A 7,235-nucleotide genomic window follows, 5' to 3' on the forward strand; every position below is an offset into this window, starting at 1 on the left:
AGTGTTCAAATCAATGAATGTACTGACCTCTTTCTTGTCAGGAGACATGGAAGAGTCGAGAGTCCTCAGATCTATGAATGTGCTGCCCTCCTTTTCTTCAAGAAAATGGCTCGCTATGTCATGCCATTAACATAGAAGAGAGAATTACATTGTTTGATTACAATAGCTCCCGCCAAACTACGCACGCATACTACTCTCTATGACTACTGATGCACACCTGCCGGAAGCCTAGCTAGCGCCCATAGCTGAAAATATTTCCTTGTTCTACTGATGATGCCCTCTTTCTTGTCAGGAGACATGCAAGAGTCGAGAGTAATAGAAGAAAATGCTGAACTTTGTCCATGCATGGGGAGACATGCAGGGTCAAGTTGCAGAAACCCTCGTAGGGCCCCAACTTTCTCATTCCCATATGTCCTATAAAACAGGATAATGTGAGAAAAACTAAGTAGGTCACTTGATGTTTATTCATAAATATCACATGTACTACTACAGCGACATTATTTTAATCCTAGATTCCTCTCTCATATTTAGAACAATACGCGAGGAAAAAGGGTATTTTTTTTGCTGAATAGTAAAACAGTACCGGCAATACAGATTAAAATCTAATCTCTTTCAAAATAAAAATTGAAGGGACATCACCATACACATGGATCCCTTCTCCGAATCAATTAAGACTCAAAATATTCAAAAGCAGCAAAGAAAAATCTTCCTTGTGTTAAAAATAGAATCGTTTATGACACACAATTATGGTTGTTTGAAGATCCCTACATGACACATGCTACAAGTTATTATTGATAAATTAGGAAGAAGATGATAATATTTTTCCTGGACAACAAAATAACAATGTACCATGGTATCTGTCAGTTTTCCTTTAATAAGCTGGTCAAAGATGTTTGCAAGCTCATCATGTTGATGATCATATGGATGTATAAGATAACACTCACCTCTTTTACAGTGGCCTTGACAGCGGCCCAAGAAAAGCTGCTTCATCCAGAAGTTTGAATAATGTGGATATCTTCATTGTTTTCAAGCAGGTTTGTTCTGAAGTTTGAAGAATGTGAATGCTAGCTCTGGAAATTTGATTTTACATCAGCATCTAAAGTTAAGCTTCTGGCAACTATTTCATATATGGCTAAAATCTGTACTCAATAAATTGGACGTAGAAGGGAACATTATACCTTCTAGTGTGCAATCTTACGTAGCTTTGGGGGTTCTTTGGCTACTGAGCTAAGCTTTTTGGGAAGATTAGAGCTAATTTAAATGTAAGTATACACAGAAAAACAATGAAGCAATTTGATGTAGGGACTCTGCAATTTGAAACCAAAGATGCTAGGTCATCTATGAATATAGGTGGTTTCTGTCTCCAGCTCCGAGAGTTCATGAACTGTGTAAATTCTGAAGGAACTCCTCACCTTGTACAAAGTAGCAGGGAACCAACCATGGCAAGGTTCTTTCATCCTTCTAGTACTGGATCAACCATAGTCAACGATCAGAAGATACCAACTTCGGGCTTGTTTCCTCCTGATCAAGTTCAAAACCACTACTTCAAGAACTCCATCAGATATTGTCAGAGCCCTAACCCATAAGAGGGAACTTCTCACTGAAATCGTATCATAAGCCCGCAAATCACAAGTTGCTTTTGTACAGTTAGGTTTAAGCATGACACTTCACAATGAGTACCATTTTTGGTCAAATCATGTGAGAGCGGTGTTGGTCATGCAGAAATGTAGATCAATTAGAAATGAAGTGTAGCACAGAAAAAATATTTCAGACCGAAAATCAAGGAATAAACTGCAGGTAGTGAAGTAGTCCCATTTCACTGAAAAACGACAACAAGTTTATATGGAAACAAAACAATATGTTATTTGCAATGTCTGGATGGGTACACTGCAAAATCCCATATAAAATCTATCTCCCTCTCATTTATAGTTTGAAGTATCAATCATTTTTTTAGAAACCTGAACCAAATAGGAAATGAAAACACTGACGGACATCACCTCGGGCGCGGTACGGAAATAAGCAGAATACCTAAATTAAGTGTTAGGTATATTGTCAATACTATTAGCCAACCAGTATCAGCCGTACATCCCTAAATTACAATATTGTCAATGCTAAATTCCTAAAATCTAGCAGGGCAATAACACAATGAGATGCATGTAAAACCATGCAGCACAAAAGATCCATTCTACACCTAGAAATCAAAAAATGATGACTTAAGAATAAAAACACCAAAGTGCACATTGCAACAGGGAGGTTCAGGAACAGTAGAAGCATTTTATCATAGCACAGACACATATCTGAGTTTCCGAAGTACAGAGAGCAACTGCCAACTCATGTTTATATGGTTACTCTAAAGATAACTGCCTTGTTGCCTACTTGCCCTAATAGGGGATAAAGTGGAACAATGGCGTTTTTAGAATCAGGGGTGCATGTATATAGATGACTGCAGACTGGGGCATCCAATTAGACTACAAATGACTGCTCTTCTCAGAAAAAGAATTGGTGCTCACTAACAAACTCAAGAACTATTGGCAGGAAAAGAAAAATGTTGCCCAGCAGCAAACTCTCATGAACTTCTCCATTATTTCAGAAGATCACATGTGGTGGAATAGTATATTCCTGGTCCAGGTAACAAAACCAAAACCCATGAAGCCATCATCAGGTTACTCTAGCTTCACATACAGGACCACGACTGATGTTTGGATCTGTTTACTCTAGCGACACATACAGGAGCATGACTGATGTTTGGATCTGGTTATTACATTTTTGTTTGGCCTCCTAGCTACTAATGACTAAAGATATTGGCAAATAGTGTTTAGATGGAACTATCTGAAAATTAAAATGACCATTTGATAACCTCAGTGAACTTGCAACATGGTCCCTCATGGAGCTCAATATAATATTGTTTCAATGCATCAATGCCCTACAAAAAAGTAACAGAGGAAGTACTTTGTTACTTACAAAAATTGGACATACGATGCAAAGCGAAGAATATAATGTTATCTTTGCAAGAAAATATTAGTTTCCACAAAAATTATGTATTACTAAGTTACCTTATAAGGACCAGTAAAATAGACATTTCCAGGCTGCCAAATCATTGTTATATGCAGCTATTATCATTAATTGTTACGCAGAAACTTGTGTGAATTAAAATAACATGCTCTTTATGGAAATCATAGTTTCTCCGCATGACATTTTCTTGCAGCGGGTTGGCTTTCACAACGTGACAACCTGAATATAGAAAAATGTATTAGACCCATTAAGCTATTATTTGTTTCCCTTTTTTAAAGAAATTGTTCTGCAACCAAATGAAAAGAAAGCACAAGAACTAAGAAAGAGATAAATGAGAACAAAACCATGAAATGTGCGTGTACCGCCAGACACCAAAATAATCTGGAAGAACATATTTTTGTTCTCACCTAAAAGGTGATCCATCCTCCGTAAATGTATAATTTCTGAAGACATAAGCCACCAATCAGAGACTTCCAAGACATGTTTGTTTTCAGCAAAAATCATTCTGAATATGCCTGCACAAATTTTAGATCTCTTAGCTAAGGGTAACCATCTGTTTTCAGGTAGGACACAAAAATAAATTTTATGCAACCAGAGATACACCGTTTGCATATGTAATAGATATTAGACCATACCTCTTGCTTATCTTCATCTAGATTATGTCGTCATAAAACAAACCAGCCAACCGTTTGTTCCAAAAACCCAATAACAATGATGTTTCTAGTCTGCTGAAGATACAGTGTATAAAATTCAGTGCCGTAAAGAGCATATCTAGGTATAGCTGCAATGACATATTGCATGCTCATCTCATCCTAAATGCTTCCACAAAGAAGAGTATTTCAATCTCAAAACTCAATGGTGGCCGAACTTGACACAGAAACCATAAACATAAGATGTCTCATACAAATAGAATCAGGAAAAGTAAGAGAGAAGACCAATCAGTGTTATACGGATGAGACAAATAATCAGCACGGAACGAACATGTTATCAGCAAGAGTTGTGGAGCGGGGCAAACAACTTGCCTGATCCAATTTCCGCCGCTGTGGCCTTTGTAGTCGTCGTTGAGCCCCAGTGACCTGCAGTTGTTGCCCGGCGGCCGGGCTCGACGCGCAGCAGAAAACCTTGTAGGCCATCTTGCGGGCAACAGCACATCCCCCGAAAGCGGCACCACATCCCATGCTCTGTCGCACGCACGGGCGCCATGCCGCCTATGGTTTCCCTTCCGTCTTCTGCCCCTCTCCCCTCTTCCTCCATTGGCCGCCGCCGCCCGCTCGTGGGCCAATCTGCCGCCGCCCGCAGATCGCCCACCAGCCCTGAGAACCTCGAGATTCATCGCCTTGAGATCGACCGTGCTCTGGCGTCGAACCTGGCCGGCGAGCTCCTCGTGGGGGCGCCGATGGTTGAAAGGAAGAACAAAACGGCAAGGCAGTGCGCGCACGGAGACGATGAATCGGCCACGGCGTGGGGAGCTAGGCCAGCAGTGGTAGGAACCAGAGACGATGAAAAAGGAGGAACTCGGTGACCTCGGAAACTGGACTGGAGAGCTCCGGGAATGGAGAAGATCGGGACATGGGTAAGGTCAGGAAGGAGCTCCGGTAGAGGGACCAGGTGCCGGGAGGAATCGGGCGCGCGCCCGGCAGCGGCGGGGAAGTTGACCTTGGCCTTGCTGCCTCGGAGGCGGCGGGCGGCGACGTCGTAGGCCCGGGCGGCATCATTGGCCAGTGTTGAATGTGCCGAGCCAGACGCAGGTGCCCGCGTCCACTTGCCCCACGGCCGATGACGAATGTCGTTCAGTTCGGGAGGCTTCTGCCGCGACGAATTGCTTTTGCCCTTGTGGCTTTCTCCATGGTAGCCGACTGAGATTCCGTCCAGCTCTGAAGGGGGCGGGGCTGATCAGGGAAACACGGAGGTGGGATTCAGGAGACATGGACGGGGAGAAAAAAGAGGAAACAGAAAGGAGACAGCGGTAGCACCACCGCTTTGACTGGCACAACACCCCACATCGCACCGCCCCTACAAACACATGATCAATGCACCTAGCAACGAAGCATCAGCAAGGAGATGTGCCCACCACATTGCACCGCCCCTACAAACACATGATCAATGCACCTAGCAACGAAGCATCAGCAAGGAGATGTGCCCACCACATTGCACCGCCCCTACAAACACATGATCAATGCACCTAGCAACGAAGCATCAGCAAGGAGATGTGCCCACCACATTGCACCGCCCCTACAAACACATGATCAATGCACCTAGCAACGAAGCATCAGCAAGGAGATGTGCCCACCATATTGCACCGCCCTACAAACACATGATCAATGCACCTAGCAACGAAGCATCAGCAAGGAGATGTGCCCACATGTCAGCCGTATGTGAACTCTGAGTCCCACAAAAATTGGTAGAGGGTAACCAAATTGCACACAGAGATTACCCAGCAGAAATCAAATCATTCAAAACGCATACGTGTCAGCTCAGCGATAATCCAAAATGAAACTCAAAATTATGAGAGCAAAGATGTTTGTTACTCTTTAATATAGTAGTTATGCGAACTTGCATTGCATAAACAAGTGTTTTGTTGTATCCTATATATGAAAAAAATCTGCATTGTATATTTCCATGCCTAGTTCACCTTACTAGGTTATTCTCGATAAGGGTTACACATTTGCGAACGTACCATGCAAAACCTATTTTCAGCGGTACCTTCATTTTTCATATTTTATAATTATTGTCGACTAACACTTCAGAGTGAATGAGCAATCTATACATATAATTCACCGAGAACTTACCATTCTCATTTAGATTTCACCGAAATTCATTGTTCTCTTGCGCCAATTGGAATTGCCAACCGCTCAATAAGAGTGTTCCATGCCGCAAGCCAAGTGACAACTAAATCCCTCTCCTGAATGTCACATTTGGTAGGGAACATCTTACCGTGCTAGGATTGAGTGCCTGGAACACGAGATATAAAGGTCAGTCCCAAAACAGGTGTTATTGCCGATCACCCAAAACCCACTGGGAGGGTGAAGCTCATGCCTCCTCAACCACCAGCGCGGCCTCACACCGCTGCTCAACGTCGACACCACTACCCTCCATGGTCTGAAGCTCCATAAAGGCGACTATAGGGAATGGGGTAAAGGTCGCTAGATGTGGTGCCGAGAGCTCTTTGGAAGGCCAAATTCGTCGCCAGCTAGCTCGATCCAGGGCGAGATAAAGTCGATGTATCCAAAACCATGAGTCCAATGTGTGACGGGATCCGTGGCCGCCGCCGGCGTGCTCCCCATTGCTGCGAGCGACAGTCTTGTGTGCTACAAAGGATGGGCGATGATGCTACCAAGAACGTGTGGCGGTAACCATGGATGGGTTGCTGCAGGGGATGACGGCAATGCTACCAACGGCATCCGATAAAGATATCGCCAGCAGGCAACGGTGCGATGAACCGGGGGTTGTGTTACTACAAAGGCGTTGACTCTTTTTTGCTGATTTTTAGTGCGGCGGTTTGGGGATTTTGCATCATGCGCAGAATTTTAAAACCATTATGCGGTTTTGCGCCATGCTTTCCGTGAATTTTCATCATAGTATAAACTTTTTTGATACCACAATTACGCCTTTTTGCTACAATAGCACATAATTCTTGCTGCGAGGTTGGCTTGCTACAATAGCATTTTTTTTTGCCACGAGGTATCCAGGGATGTCCTCGACAAGGTCGGTTTTATTCCAATAGCAAAAAAATTGTGATACGAGGTCTCCGACGAGGTTGGTTTTGGATTTGCTATAGTAGAAAAATATTTTGCTACGAGGTCTCTTGGGAGGTCAGTTTTTTATTTTGTTTTGTTGGCAAACCATTTTTTCTACATGTATATATAAAGTAAAAACATGTTTTTTACTACATAGAAGAAAATAGAGCTTGTTAAAAATAAGACGTGTCAGCAGGAGCACCGGGGATCAGGGTGGTCAGCGCACCCCATGAGTTTCGGGAGTGCTCACTCGCAAAAAAAATGTTTCAGGATTGCTGAAGGGTGAGTCCTGATGTATACAATTACTATGTTTATTACATATACTAACACGTGCAACCTCGCTAGGTTTCCTGGCCGGAGTGTCCGGTTTCTCGATTTCGCCTCGGTCGCTTTCACCTTCAGCACAAATCTTTCATCGCCGTCGCTTCTTTCGTCGCCACGACTTTTCTTTCCGCCCTACTGCAAAGCACAACAAGAATCCCGAAA

The 7,235-nt window shown here is 43.2% G+C and overlaps 1 long non-coding RNA gene across 2 annotated transcripts; it reads right to left on the reverse strand.

The window, feature by feature from the left end:
- Positions 1-202: 202 nt before the first annotated feature.
- LOC124682715 lies at positions 203-4,161 on the reverse strand. Of its 2 annotated transcripts, XR_006996393.1 has the most exons (5): positions 3,648-4,161; positions 3,054-3,527; positions 1,413-2,923; positions 945-1,070; positions 203-414 (listed from the first exon to the last, which is right to left on the reverse strand). It is a non-coding gene; the product is annotated as an uncharacterized LOC124682715 (long non-coding RNA). The 2 variants fall into 2 exon arrangements; XR_006996392.1 differs by having other exon boundaries at positions 3,054-4,161.
- Between the last annotated feature and the right edge of the window lie 3,074 nt (positions 4,162-7,235).

The sequence above is a fragment of the Lolium rigidum genome, chromosome 1 (assembly GCF_022539505.1).
Source record: "Lolium rigidum isolate FL_2022 chromosome 1, APGP_CSIRO_Lrig_0.1, whole genome shotgun sequence".
Classification (NCBI taxonomy): Eukaryota; Viridiplantae; Streptophyta; class Magnoliopsida; order Poales; family Poaceae; genus Lolium; species Lolium rigidum.